Raw genomic sequence first — 15395 nt, 5'->3', positions numbered from 1 at the left:
ACCTCCAGAGGGAATCACAGACCAAGACTCAGCTGTTGCTGGAAGCTGCCAGCTATAGAGCAGACAGTGAATCTTCCAGAGAGCAAGAGACAGGAAGGCAGAGAGGATGCCCCTCTCCCTGACCCCATCTCTTTTTCTCTCTTACTCTTTTCTCTGTCTTGGACTGTCCAATTTCCCCTCCTTCCCTTTTCTTTGTCTTCATTCTTATTCTTCCTTCTCTGTTCCTCTTCTTCCTTTTACATTTTCCCCCTTTACCATGTCTCTTCCCCCAAATCCTCTACTCCAACCCTGATCTATTACTGGATACATAGAAATGAAGTCACTTTCAATCAACATAAGTCAATAATTTCAATGCCTTAAAAAGATGAGTTTTATGGTAATAAATTGGGTCTGTTCTTTCCTCCAAAAAGGCTGAAGTGAGTACAAATGGTCATGGACTGCTCACCATGGAATCAGGGATCACCAGCCCAAAGAGGACACACCAAGCGCCAGAAAGGCAACACCATCTTGGTTCCCTGATTTCCTGGATGGCCAAGCATCAAAATCTTCAAAAGTTAATAATATGGATTCCTTGCTCCATTTCTTAACTGAGATGGTAAACTGGACGTACATAGGAACTACCCCTTCTACTCCCACCATATAGAACAGGTAGAAATACTGGATAAGACATATATATTCATATATACATATATATATATATATATAATTTGCTATATAACATATCTATATGCTGTATAATACAGCCAGATTCAAAAGAAAGAAATAAAATCTTGAGGATAAGACGTCTAAGGACAAGGTTGTGAGAAGGTGTTTGAGCCCGGTAGCCCTCATGTGTTTCGGGAGGAGCTATGTGTCTCAGAACTGCTGCTCTAGAGTTTTAACCTCAAGCCCCTACTCAGCAGGTAGTTGGAACTGCGTAAAGCCAAGAGTGAAAAAGCCAAGTGGCATCCCTGAATGAGTGGCCAGAAAATTCTACCCCAAAGTTATAAAGCTGGTAGCATTTCTTCCAACCACCTTTGAGGCTGATCAATCCATACCTCTAATAACCGGCCCTCCCTGAAAGCTTTAATCTATGCAAATGACAGAACCAGAAGAATCTTGCAGTGAAACCTGCTTTAATTCTGTATTTTGCATCTCATGTCAGCAAATAAGCAGTTATCACAGAAACAGGCCATTGATATCTACAGCCAAATCTTTGGAATGCCTGGAATCAATCATTCTTTTATTTGCCCAAATCCTGTACCAGACATAGGTCAGATGTATCCAACAGGCACCCGTTACTGGGTTTTGTGGATGTTAATTAACAGCTTCATTGTTGGCAGGCCATTTAGAGACACTCAGCTGGAAAGACGGGCTGCTCCACTGAAGCTGTGGATGTATCTGGCCTCCCATGGAGGCTGTAAGTCTTAATGGAGTAGCAGCATGGTAGGGTGATTCAGGCCCATGTCGATTTTGCAGCATGCCTGTGAACAGCTGTCTCCTGTCCTGCTCTTATTTTGATTCTAACCCTTTCCATCCGCCTGGGAGGGTCAGCTTCCAAATACTAACCTAAGGAAGTGGTGGTCGCCACTTACCCTCCAGGTCACCGAAATATGAATTTACAACAGGCTTTTCCACGCCCTTGGGTAGTAATGCCTACATGTGTGTAGAATTTTATAAGTTTACAAAATACTTTCACAGGATAACCCAGTTCCTCTGAGATAGAACACAGGGTCCTGGTTTCTAACCACAAGTGAGAAAAAGAGGTCAAGGAGGCTTGGTGACCTGCTCACTGACGAGCTGGGCTTGGGTCCAGGTTTCTGGCTCACCTCACCAGTGCCCAGGTGGCTTTTCCTTCCAATGACCATGACCTTCTATTATCCCTCTCTTGACACATTGACTTTAGCTATCCCATACTTCTTTTTCTTATGGTGGTAAAATATACATGACATAAAATTTACCATTTTATCCATTTTTAAGTGTACAGTGTAGTGATATTAAGTACATTTGCCTTGTTGCGCAAACATCGGTACCATCTACCTCCAGAACTTTTTTCTCATCCCAAACGGAGACTCCATACCCATTAAGCAACACCTCCCCAATTCCTGGTAACCACTGTTCTACTTTCTGTCTTTTTTTGTTTGGCCTCGCCATGCGGCACGCGGGATCTTAGTCCCCCCACCAGGGATCAAACCCGTGCCCCCTGCAATGGAAGCGTGGAGTCTTAACCGCTGGACCACCAGGGCAGTCCCACCACTGTTCTACTTTCTGTCTCTATGAATTTGATGACTCTAGGTGCCTCATATAAGTGAAAGCCTACACTATGTGCCCTTTTGCATCTGACTTATTTCAATTTGCATCATGTTTTCAAGGTTCACCCATACAGTAGCAACCATCAGAATTTCATCATTTTTAACACTCAATAATATTGCCTTGTATGTATACACCACATTTTGTTTATTTATTTGTCTGTTGAAGGTGCCCTGAACTCTCATCTCCTTCTCTGGGAAATAACACTTCCATTATTTTTTAAGAAATTAGCTCTGCCCATTGGATAACGTCTGGTGGAAGTATTGATCACGATGTTCCGGGCTGAAAGCAACCCAAGAAGCTGCTCTCTCCTAGAATTTGAAACCCAAGCAACATGATAAAAAGAATAAAAATGGAATAGGCTTAAAAGACACAGCCATAACCAGGTAAGACTGAGTAGTAGTTTTGGCTACATAGAGATGTGCCGGTGTTTATTAATCCCCAAGCCTGGTCTTCTAGCCTCTTCCCTTTGATTATGTGAATTACACCACAGCCAGTAGTAGATTCTGTTGCTGGAAACCAAAGAACTCTAACATTCTTCGAAACCGAATGAGGGGTACCTCACTTCTACAGCCTCCATTCTAGTTATGGGCATGACGTATGGTCATCTTAAAGGATGTATTCAATGTTTATTTTTATATTATTTATCTACATACATATGGGTGGACAGGGTACAGAGTGCAGGGGGTAGGGAGAAGGGAAAATAAAATTTGTTGGCCTCTATTTGCCCTATAAGTGAACTTGAATTTCCTTAAAGAAACTACTTATCTTCACTTTTGCTTATTTTTAGGTCAAACCTGGGCCTGATGTATAAGGACTTACTTAATTGTCAGTACTCAGAGTCTTTATAGCTTCCTCCAGTCTGGTCTCCCCAAATTCATTGGGAGTCTTTGAAATGTGTTTACAGAATAACCTACTTTCATAAGCTCGCTACAGTATCGAATACCAACAGTCATGCTCCTGTTTTCACCTACAAAAATAAGTCCCGTTTCTCTCAAAATACTCATGCATTCAACAAATAATTAGTAAACACCTGAAATATACCAGGAACGAGTCTAGGTTCTAGGGACCCATTAGCCAACAGGACGGACAGGCTCTCTGTCCTCATGAAGTTGTTTTCTAGTGGGAGAGACCCAAGGTAATTAAATAATCAGGCAAACTATGTAAAATTCTACCTCAACTTGGAAGGAAGATGTTGCCCAGCCAGGGATGCAGGCTTCCCTGAGAAACGGTGATTGAAATGAGTTTTAAACGCTAAGTAGAATAGGTAGGAGTGACTGAAGTGGATGGTGGGAGCCTGAGGGGGGAAGGGTTTGACAGAAGAACAGACAGCACAGGCAACTGTTCTATGGTTGAAGATGGCCTGGCACCTCTGTTAATGAAATTTCAATCCTTCCATTCTTATTTCACCTAATAGTTTTCAAGTGGATTTTCTTTTGCAAGTGCTGTATCTAATGTTGAGCTCACAATAGCTCTGTTGGACTGAGAAGGATCCGGTTTGGGCTCGGTCCCAGCTTCTGCAGCTGTTTCTCACTCCACCTCCTTCCATCTTCCACACACACCATCCACTTGAACTTCATACACAGGCTCATCAGCCCTGCCAGACTGAGCATCCCCTGGGCTGGGAAACAAGGGATCAAAGGAGCTCCAGGCTCAAGTCAATATGAAGTCTGGTCTAACCCTGACCTTGCACATTGGTTCTCATAACCAAGTCCCTAAGATAAGACTATTTTACCTGTAAGACTAGTGACAGCTCCCCCCTGGGTAACCGTCCTGTTGCTGGCATTACTGTCTAGCACTGGGGTTCTGTCTTGCTTTTTCCTACCTCCCTTCTGGAAATCAGAACCCCACCCCTGAATTCCAGCAGAGCCTTCTGTCTACAACCACATCTCCTGAGACCAGCCCTGCTTGCCAGAGTTTGGGAACCTCTGCTGCTCTTCCTTTCTATTGTAATATCTGCCCTTCTGCTTCCAGCTGTTTGCAGTGACTGCTCCCTGGTGGTCATTGCCTCAATGGTTCTCTCGCTTCCTGCCCCAGCTCTGCTGGGCAGGCCCTCCAGCACCCAGCACCTGCCCCACTTCGCTGGGGACATCCAGTGCAGGGTCCTAGCTCTTTCTAGACTTCTACAGCTAACCAGGCCATGCCCCAGCCATACCAGACCCTGTGTTGAACGATACAGCAAAACTACCTGTTCTTACCTTACTAGTCTAAGCTCTTCTCACTCCGTTCAAGTCCTATAACCAGTAAATAAAACTATGTTACCTGGGATTTGTGAACTCCAGTTCAGATGTAAAAAATAATTCATGCTCAGAGAGGCATTTTCTTTTCATTACTTGAGGAGCACTGTCGTCCTCGGCATGTACTTCCTCGGCTGGTCAAGAAACATTCACAATGAAGCCATTTTCAGCCCGACGAAACTCACACTGTCTACAGATTGACAGAGACCATGAGCCATAAACCAAGTGGCCAGGATCCATGATGCTTAGATCAGGGTATACAAATAGATCTGACGAAATCTCACTCACTTCCCCTCCCAGAGGTCCTCCAGGGTTCTTGTGGGGAAAGGCTACACGTGGCTGCCGGGGTCACCTAGCTCTCCCACCCCAGGGCCCTCAAGGCAGCAGAGAAATGAAAAGCATCAGCTCTTCCCAATACAGAGCAGCTCAGTGCAGGAAAACAGCCAGCCCCAAAGGAGCCCATATTTCCCCAGCCACCTTCCATCCCTGTACCAGGAGGGTACTTCAGTGCACATCAGCTCATGTACCAGGTCAGTGCCAAGGACGACTAGCCAGGCTGGACTTTCTTTCTGTTCCTTCTCTTTGGCACAATTTGAAGCTAGGACGAGTGTCTCCTCATCTGTCCCCATTCCCTGCCACGGACCAAAACAAAACCACTCAGCCATTTCCTTAAAAACTGAACAGGTTGCAGAGAGGCTGCTCTCAAGAACTGCACCAGGGAACATTAGTTGTCATGCAAACTCACATGCTGTCTCAAGAATCTGTAACCTAATACAAATCCCCATAATCTCAATGCTTCATCTTACTTAGCAATACTCAGTGACAGAAATGCGTGTACAGCTTGCAGGGGAGCCCGTGATACAAGCTCTGAGCACAGGCTGTTCTGACCGTATCTGAGAAACACCTAAGGGTGGAGAATGTTTGATGAGGCAGATGTTAAAAAAAAAAAAAAAATTCCAGAGACTGGCACACAGATAAAGTTACTCTATAAAACATACCAAAAATAAAAAATGAAAAGAACAAGGTGTTCTACATCCCCACTCCCAGGTGAGGTGCCCACACAGGCATCACACACACCGAGGCAGTTGCTACTGCAGGCCCTCTGTCTGGTTCTACAGAGAAGGTTTAATAACGTTTGTAAAAGGAGTCATCCCGACCTCCTCAGCTTTGGTGAGCTTATGTCACCAGGATGGGAAAACAAACAATTATTATTCTGTTGTTTTTATCGGCTGCCCGGCTTGCAGGATCTCAGTTCCTCAACCAAGGATTGAACCCGGGCCATGGCAGTGAAAGGCCGGAATCCTAACCTCTAGGCCACCAGGGAACTCCCAAATAAATTATGTCCCAACACAGTGAAGCTCTGAAAGCAAATGAAGCTGAGTGCTGTGGTCCCAGGTCTCCCACCACAGTTAGGAAATGCAATTCATTAATGTCATTCCCACTGAGGAGGATTTGAGGTTGGGGATAACTAGTTCAACTCCGCATTCTATTTTTCCCATTACCTTGAAGTCATTTGCCAGTCACTTCAGCACTGCCCAGACCTTGGTAAATGACCCCCCTCTGAGCCCGCCATGGGTCAGGCGGCCTCTCAGTATTTTCCATCCTTCGTAAGGCAGAGTGAGCCAAGTGGGACTCAATGACTGAATAAGGTCGAATAGGATTGAGGCACGGTGTGCCCTTAAATCTGGCCAGGTCCAACATGTACATCATTTCACAGCTCCAACAGAGGAGGTAGGTATAGAAATATTTGCATTTTAAAATCCCGTGCTAACATCTTTAAGGTAAACCCTGCTAGAGCAATGTAACAGTTTGCAAACTTAGCCTTCAAAGGATTTGAGAAGTTGTTAAAAGAAAGTTTTTCTTACAAAACATGCGTTTTTAGGGATGCGATTATTTAATTCAGGAAATCTCCATTCAGTTAAAAAAAAGCAGGTCAAAAATAAATATCCAAATGGGGGAAATTCCACACCATAAAATAAACATCGAACAGGCCAAGGAAAGTTTAATGGGAGATTAGAAATTCCTGGAGGAAAGCAAATGAGGATGTGAAAAATCATCGTGAACCAAATAGCTCCCCAGAAGACAGTGAGTGTCCCCAGATTAAACAGAGACTCCCAGCACCAGAATGCATTGCTTCAGTTAACCTACCTCAGAGGACCTGGCTTCTTTTAAGGAAACTCACGCTGAACACAATTCACGCACAGTTACCTCAGCCTGGGCAAAGGGATAAAAGAGATTCTGTTTAGAAACACTCCTCTTTTGCAAGAGCCACTAAATTCACCAATTCCTGAAGAATGGAATCATCCTCTAGAAAAGAGTAACATGATCACAATAATGTTTTACTAAAACTGTCTCCATGCTCATAAATGCATTTCCTTTTCTAGCATTTCAGTATTCCACCCGTTAACTAAACCCTGTGCTCTTCCAGACTTTCCTGACCATTTCCTATGAGGAAAATACCACCTTGTGATAATTTCCACCTTGCTTTGTATTTTATTTACTTATACGAGTTTGCGTTTTAATTAAAAAATTTAATTTAATTAATTAATTGTAATTAATCATTTAATTTTGTTTTTATTCTTTAGTCATCTTTTTCCATTCTCCCTCACTTAAAAGCTCTGTAAAGCAAAAGACTCAGAATCTGGTCTTCTTTTTCTGTTTCATTGTATGACCCTACAAATACAAAGGGCGTTCAAAATGTTCTCATTGAATATTGAAAATATAACATACTAAAAATCAAACCCTTGATGAAATCTCTGTTCTAAGTTATTACTGAAAAGATTCGTTTCAGATACAAAATCTTGAGAAAACTATGAAAAATGTCCACTTCCATTTCACACTCATGACCTGGACTTCCTGTCCACTTTACCATAACAGACGAGTAGTTAGACTTGGTAAAGTCCTTGTGGGTTAGTTCAACTCCTTTTTTCATAGACCTTCTTAAAATGATGATTCTACCCACTGGAACTCACCTTTTTCATTTCTGTCCTCGAATAAGCCTGGAACCCAGAAATACAGAATCCGTACTAGCCCTTGCATTTTCTCCTTGTTCGTATGCAGCTCTCTGAGTACACAGGGCCTTGCAAACCCTATGTTTAAAAATCCCAATTACTCACAGCATCCACATCACTTGCCCTCCAACTGGGCACGTTTTTCTCCCAGAATATTCTCATCCAAGTGTAACATCTAAATATTGTTTCACTTAGACTGTAATGGGCATTGTTTTCTTTAAGAGATGGGAAATATATAAAATAAAGGGGATCAGTATATGCCACCCCAAAGTATACCATTATGGTATAAGGATTATTTTGAACTGAAAGCAAAATACCTACCAAAAAATGGCATAAATTCCCCTTGTGCAGGTGTCCCCCACCCTCTCCCACACCAGAAAGAGAACAACCTTTATCACCAGAGATGGAGGCATCACCTAGGTGAGTCTGCATCAACAAATCTTACTAAATAACCCTTATCTAGCATTAGTTTCCCCCATATACTTACCTTCCCACAATTTACCATCCCTAGAAGCCCTAACCCTCTTTCCTTCACTTAGTCCCTTCTCCACGATTTATTGCCCTTTGTTAAAATGGTATATAATCCCTTCCCCCCAGGTATAACTGCTTTTTTGGGGGGGGGGGGCTTTATTTCTTTTCTCTGGAGCCCCCATACACATAAAATTATAAATAAACTTGTTACCTTTTTTCTTGTTAATCTGTCTTTTGTTAGTTTAATTTACAGGCCCCAGGGACAAACCTAAGAAGATAGAGGAAAAGTTTTTTCTATACTACAGCAATAAGATGAATATTTTTGTTTCTCGGGCATGGATGTAATTCAGAACTTTACATATTCCATGATAACAGAACTATCACAGGAATAAAAAGGGGAAAAGGGAAGAAAATGGCTTCAGGGTTTTAGGCACTGAAAGTAGAAGTTGTGAATGACACGTCCAAGCTCTGGCCCCAGGGACTTTTCTGGCCCCTGATGTCAACTCCTCATTAAATGGCCAGATTATTCCATTCATTTTATAAGGTATGAATGCATTGCTTTAGTGAGTTTAATCTGAAACACTTAAGTCAATACATATCTGATTTCAAATTCCCACAAAAATGTTAGTTCACGTTGCCAATTTGACTTTTTTTATTAGATTGATTTGTTAGTACCTACTCTCTCTTAAGTTTTCGAGTACAAGGTGTTTCTTCCTCCTTCAGATCCCAGACATACACTTTGGAGAGCATTACAGAAATTCTGAGTCATTCTGGGAGACCTAAGGCACTGGTGACACAACCACTGCCTTTCAGCCACACAGTGGAACCAAGGCCCTTGAAGAGTGGTGGTCAAGGGGTCACTTTTAATGAACTCTCTGAATACAATGCACTTGAACAAGGCCTGGGCCAGGCCACACCTCCTGAGTGGTCTGAGGGCTCTGGCTCCACTCCCCACCACTTGGGCCACCAACCTTTTGCCAAGAACAAGCACCTGGCATCAGACTGTCTGATGGGCCAGGACGCCTGGCTTCTGTATTCTTGTTTGTGGGATGAATGCACCTACCCAGAAATAAGTAAAGACTAGCCTAATTATTACGACTTGGTTTCAATCTCATCGTAAATAGTATGTTATTTCTCCAGAACACAAGACAATTCATACAGTCATATAGCGATTTTTATTTTTATTAAATTTAGTACAGGAAACTTGTATTCAGTCTCCACTCTGTCAAAGGCACCAGGGACTTCCCTGGCAGTCCAGTGGTTAAGACTCCGTGCTTCCACTGCAGGGGTCTGGGAACTAAGATCCTGCATGCCCCGCACCACAGCAAAAAAAAAAAAAAAAAAAAAAAAATGCTGGTATGCATCTAATATAAAAAATAATCCCTGCCTTCTGGGAGCTTGCAGTCTGTGGAGAATAGAAGAGTGTTGAAATTCATCTTCAGAGCACTGCGTGGGAAGCATAGGGATGACACTTATGTGTTTCAAAATATACAAATGATGACAAAAGGGAAAACAGGACTGGGCCACCTTTAGATCCTTCAGAGCTTGAAAATTAAATGTTGCTTTCTGTATGGTTGACCTCCAAAGCAATCAAAATAGGATATACAAATCTATCTATTGCTGCCAAGGTTTAAATCATTTTTCCAAAAGGGGTTGGTGAAGACAGAAGGAGATTTCTTCTGTGATGAAGGAGAGGTGAATGACAGGGAGAGCATGTTGAACAGTCTGAAGTAATTACAGCATTTATTTAGGTTTCTGGAGCTATCTGGGTTCTTGTGATAGATAGCAAAGCAAAATGAACAGTCAAAAGGCAGAAATAGCAAAGCTCATGTTATCATGCCACGGGATGTCATATTCTTTCTATAAACAATATAGTGCAAAGGTTCACAGAGAGTGAGAAGTCTGGCCTGGAGCAATGTTTTCAGTACTCATCATTTTTGACAGTTACAAGAAATCAAGGGAAGGGATTTTCTTGTCTAATTATTTCTAACCTTAAAGTTCAGGGAGTTAGTCTTTCTCAAGATTAGGATGCACTATGAACATCCTGAGGAAAGGGTGCAGTACATTCCTTGTGACCACTGTCCAGGAGCTGTGAACTCTCTCCCTTTATTTAGGCTAACGGAGGAAGGGCAGGAGAGGAGAGGAGAGGGCGGTCACAGCTCGGAGCAAGTGCTTCATAAGCGCTTTATGTCACTGCCACAGGGTACAGGGCAATATCCATCCTGATGATGGAACACAGTCTGACCACAGACCACTAACTCAGCCCAAGTCCCAGCCAGGGGCCATGGAATCCCAGGGAGTTATAAATAACCCCTTGGAACTGCTTTCTGGTGATTTATTACTACTTAGTAGGAGAGTGCACTTCACCCAAGATACCTGAACTGAATGCAAAAAGGACTCCAGAAGCAGGTATTCTGCTCAACTTTAAATATCAGAGAAATAGTTCAAAAATCCCCCTGAAGAGACAAATATGCTGATCTTCAGGTTTTTACCCATCCTGATGATTCTTACACGCTCTGATTTCTCAAGGATGTTGCGTGAAAATCAGATTTCTCCTGTTTAGAAATTTGTGCGCCCCTGCTGCTTATTTCCCAGAGGGAGACCTTGTGATCTGATATGTGGACCCCTTGATGAGATGCTGCATGCTACGGAGAGAACGTTTGATGCCCGTGCGGGAATCCGCTTCCACACTGGCAACCGGCACCTGGTGAGCTCGTGCTGTCACAGAAGTTACTCCCAACCCTCACCCCTGCAGCTTATCTGCCCCTGACAGGGGCACCAGCCATGCTTAGAGTCCAGAAAGGGGCTCCCACCCTCCTTCACCATTCATTATTTCTGAGATTGAAACATTCAAATGAAGTACTTCTTTTACATAAAAACTCAAACTGTAATTAAGAACCTTCCCCCCACCCCCCATATCTTATCCTCAGTGGAGATAGAGGCCAGCTGCTTACTATCTGTGGGAGGAATACCAAAATATTTACCAGAATTTGCAATTATTTCCATTGTCCTCAGAATACCTCTACCTCTTTGATACTTGTGTATTTCTGTACATCCAGTTCCAATGAGAGGCTCTATTTGCTGTAAGATCTTTGGCAAGTCAGTTAATCCCTTTGTGCTTCAGCTGTCCATTTGGGAGTGGGAGAGAGCTGTACAGGGTGATCTCAAGGTCCCTGGAGACTCTACCTGGTTATGATTCAGTGACTCCACCAGTCCTTAGTATTCCAAGGAGTATTTTTCAAAGTTTTGTTAGAAACTGTTGAGTCACACTGGAATGGCAGTTATCTGAGATTGGAGTATAATGATATCTCCTGAAATAAAGACTGGACTAAGGAATGTGGATGAGAAATGCAATGAGGTGTGGGATGCGAAAGCTTAATCAGAGCATGAAGAGGGCATATCCTGGGCCAACAGACAAGATTAGGCAAATTCCAGACGTTTGATGAATGGCCGGCTGCGATCAGAAATATGACTCTTCCCAGAAGAGCTACCTAGCATTTGTTTGGCAGAAGCCTCAGAGTAGTGACGCCAATGGTTTGCCCAGGCCCTGGGTGAGTCAGTACTGACTGCAGCGCTGACAAGTGTGGCAACAGAGACTGACAACGTGAACGCTTGGGACCGTTAGACTAATGAACACCGGGACATATTCCAGAAGGCTTGCTTTAGATACGCATGAGCAAAATGTCTTCCTAAAAGTACACCTGGAAACGCTCATCTGCAAAGCCTGAAGTGAGAGGCTCATCACTGGGACAGCTTGGGGAGGATCTACCTACTGTTAATGGTGGTGACAGGAAGCTGCAAACAGCTCCAAGGAAAGGACACCAGAAATTGCCAGGAGCTAAGCAAATCCAAAGCAAAGAAGGACCACAGATTTTGAAGATTTCTTTTAAAAGTCTGGGCTCAGGCTTAGGGGAATATCCATTACAGACGGCCAGAAGGGCCTCTCACCCTCCCTGCGTGGGCAGGAGGGAAAGAACAGGTGAGGTGGGAGGAGGGGTCTCCTGGGTCTGCCTCTCTAGAACCTGCTGCTGGGCAGACCTGCAGCACTCAGGGTGCTGGAGGACATCTTCCAAGGTTAATTTAGGTAAGTTTCCAAAATAGTTTGACTTTAAAAACGGAAAACCAGTAACAGGTATTCAGATATTCAAAATATATAAATATTAACTGCAGCATCAAGTAGTATGTAAGGCCCATAAAGATGGGAATGTGATTTTATGCTATCAAAAATATACACCCCCCAAAAAATGATGGAAAAATGGATTCTTTTTACTTACACCCCTTCTATTTTTCCAAGTCACGTCACATTTCAGTTTGCTTTGTCTTATCATGATATCTGAATAGTTTTTGTTTCCTTTATTCTAATGGATAGAACAGCCATACATGTACCTTCTTACATATCTAAGATCTTCCAGATTATTAAACATGTTCTTCAATCACTACTCCCTGTCTTCCTTGTTCTAATTTGGGCCAGTTGCCTTCTAGGCCTGATTAACAGCTGGTAACTGGAAACATCTTTTCATTTTATTCCTCAGACAGTTCTGTTCGTTGGATTCAGTTTTCCTTTTCCTGCACTACATCCCCAAGTCATTCCAGGAAGAGTACACAGGACAAACTTTCTCAGTCATTGGATATCTTATTTTGTCTTAATTCTTGAGTAACAGTTTGCTGGCTATAATTGCTGGCAGAAGTTCAAAATAATTTTCCCTGAGAATTTTGAAGTCTTGCTCCACTGTCTTCTAGCATCAATATTATTAATCTTCTGGGTTTTTTGTTTTTTGTTTTTTTGTAGGTATCTTGGTAATTCTCTCTGAAAGCTTTATACTAGGAATTTCAAAATTTCAACAGAATAGTTCTTGGCACATGGTGGGTATTTTCCACCTGAAAGTCATTTTTTAGGTCAGGAAAGTTATCTTTTCTAATTTATTTGATTATTCATTTTTGTTCTCTAATCTTGGATTAGTTACATATGAATAGATTTCTACATCTATCCTCCATCCCAACTTTTGGATACTTTCCTTTTCTGTCATTCTCTACATTCTGAGCTATTTTCTCAACTTTATCTTCCAGATTACTGATTTAGTTTTCAGCCATACCAATGGTTCAATTCTCCTGATTTTTAAAATGTATTTGGGGAATTTTTAATTTGTCATGGCTTCTTTCATGTTCCCTGCCTGCTCTTTTTTTTTTTTTTTTTTTTTTTTTTTTTGTGGTACGCAGGCCTCTCACTGTTGTGGCCTCTCCCGTTGCGGAGCACAGGCTCCGGACGCGCAGGCTCAGCGGCCATGGCTCACGGGCCCAGCCGCTCCGCGGCATGCGGGATCCTCCCGGACCGGGGCACGAACCCGTGTCCCCTGCATCAGCAGGCAGACTCTCAACCACTGCGCCACCAGGGAAGCCCTGCCTGCTCCTTTTTCATAGTAGCCTCTTCTTTTGTGGGAACCCACTATTGCCTCAAACCACTCTGAAGATGCTAGTTCACTTTTTCTTGTCTTCTTTCTTTTATCTGTTTCTCCTGTGGTGAGTCACTCTTTTACACATCTTGACATTTCTCTTTTACCAAATATTTGATGATCCTTGATTGGTCAGTAATATTTTTTTAAATAAGAAAGTATGTTGGTTGGTTATTATAGGTAGTTGGCAAAGTTATTCTTTGCAGTTTGGAAAAGCAGTTTACTCATAAGACCCATCACTGAGTGGGGGACTAACCGTACAGTTCCATGTGTGAGAGGGTCAGCGACAGGCTTCTTTCTAGGGTGTTCAGACAGTTCAGCTTGTATCCTCATAACCTTCGAAGTGAGGCGGACTTTATCACAGATGGTGACACTCTTCGGTGGATCTCACCCTTAGGTGGAGTTGCCTTTCCTTCCGCCTCCTCTGAGTTGCATGCGAAGGGCCCGAGTTATCTCCCGCTTTGTGCCAACAGCCATACAGGAGGCCTCCCCAGGAAGCTCTTCTACCCTGGTTTTTGAGCACTTCCTTTGTCTCTAGGAGGGGCAGATGCTGCAGCCAGCTGCTCCAGGGACCTGGGGAGTGGGGAGACACCTGCACCCGTGTTTCACAAAGTGTCTTCTAAGTCCTTCCACACTGAAAGTGTAATCAGGTCCCACCCCAGACCTGCTGAATCTGAGTCTGCATTTTAACAAGAGTCCTCGGTGAATCAGAAGCACATCAAAATCTGAGAAGTGCTGCTCCGCAGGGTCCTTGTTGCTGCCCTTCAGCTCCTGCTCTCCATCCCTGCTGCCTGGGCCCAGGCCCTCGGAGGCTGGCGTGGCTCCGCCTCTGCTCAGCACTCTCCTGGGCATGCTCCAGGTTGCCTTTCACATCAGCCACTCTCCCTTTGCTATATAAGTATTTCCTACTTAGGAAATAGTACAGTAAATGCCCAAGTGCCCAGTATCCAGCTTAGAAATAAAATGTTACAAATATAGTTGAAACCCTTGTGACCATCTCTCCTGATTCTCTTTACTTCAGTTCTGAGCACAGCCCCATGGCCACAGAGGTACCACTCTGGTGGGACTCTGTAGTGGGGTAGGCACAGACCCAAATGGCACCCTTAGCTGATGTGGGGCCTGAGACAGTATGAGATGGCCAGGGACGGGTAAGGTCTTAGGACTAAACTCACCCACTTGGTTGGGATAGAACAGATGAGGAAAAATCTAACTGGGGCGCTAAGACACTGTAGCCAATGGTTTGAACTGAGAACTAAGGCAGTGGTGAGTTGAGGGAGAACAGCATTTGGTCAAATCTGCATCCATGAGACTGACACGTGAGCCCACAGGAGCTTCTAGAGACCCAAAGAGACACAGATACAGGGAAATGGCATCCAGAATGTGTCAGTAGGAAGCAGGCCCCTCCACAAGGTGGGATCCAGAGCCCAGGAAAGAAGTGACAAGAGCAGGGCTGACTCCAAACCCTAGAGAGAACAGTCTCCTGGACAGAAAACCAGTGTGGTGGGAGATGGGTATTCAGGCACTGGGAGCTAAGAGGTTCAGTTGCCAGAATTTGGAATCAAAATAGGGCTTAGGTCTTAGAAATAAGGATGAGCTTGGATCAGACCAACTACAAGAGTGAAGATGCAAATTCTTAGACACTGGAGCTACTGAATTTCTTCCTGCTGACACTCAGAACTTGTCCTAGACTTATCTGATCAAGGTCAAGGAACCTCAGCCGGGGAAGAGGGAAAGCAAGGAAAGGAGAGGGGAGAGGAGGCAGAAGCTAAGAACCAGGTACGATCCGACACCCATCACTTGACCTCAGAGGGACTTATATTTTTCAGCATTTGTAAACAAGCCAACATATGCCAAGTTCTACACAGAAGTATAAAGATTATTCTGCACCCCCTGACCCAAACCCCCAATCGCCACGCAACAAATACCCCAGTGCCCCA

The 15395-nt window shown here is 43.6% G+C and overlaps 1 long non-coding RNA gene across 1 annotated transcript in view; it reads right to left on the bottom strand.

Moving 5' to 3' along the window:
- The window catches only part of LOC137204965 (uncharacterized), a 126099-nt gene extending 119365 nt beyond the window's left edge, over positions 1-6734 (bottom strand). The window contains exon 1 of the long non-coding RNA XR_010933930.1: positions 6675-6734. This is a non-coding gene — a long non-coding RNA (uncharacterized lncRNA). The remainder of the gene's footprint in view (positions 1-6674) is intronic.
- Between the last annotated feature and the right edge of the window lie 8661 nt (positions 6735-15395).

This window comes from Pseudorca crassidens, chromosome 13 (assembly GCF_039906515.1).
Source record: "Pseudorca crassidens isolate mPseCra1 chromosome 13, mPseCra1.hap1, whole genome shotgun sequence".
NCBI lineage: Eukaryota > Metazoa > Chordata > Mammalia > Artiodactyla > Delphinidae > Pseudorca > Pseudorca crassidens.
Note: the sequence above shows the minus strand (reverse complement) of the source record. Positions and strands in the feature narration are given on the sequence as shown.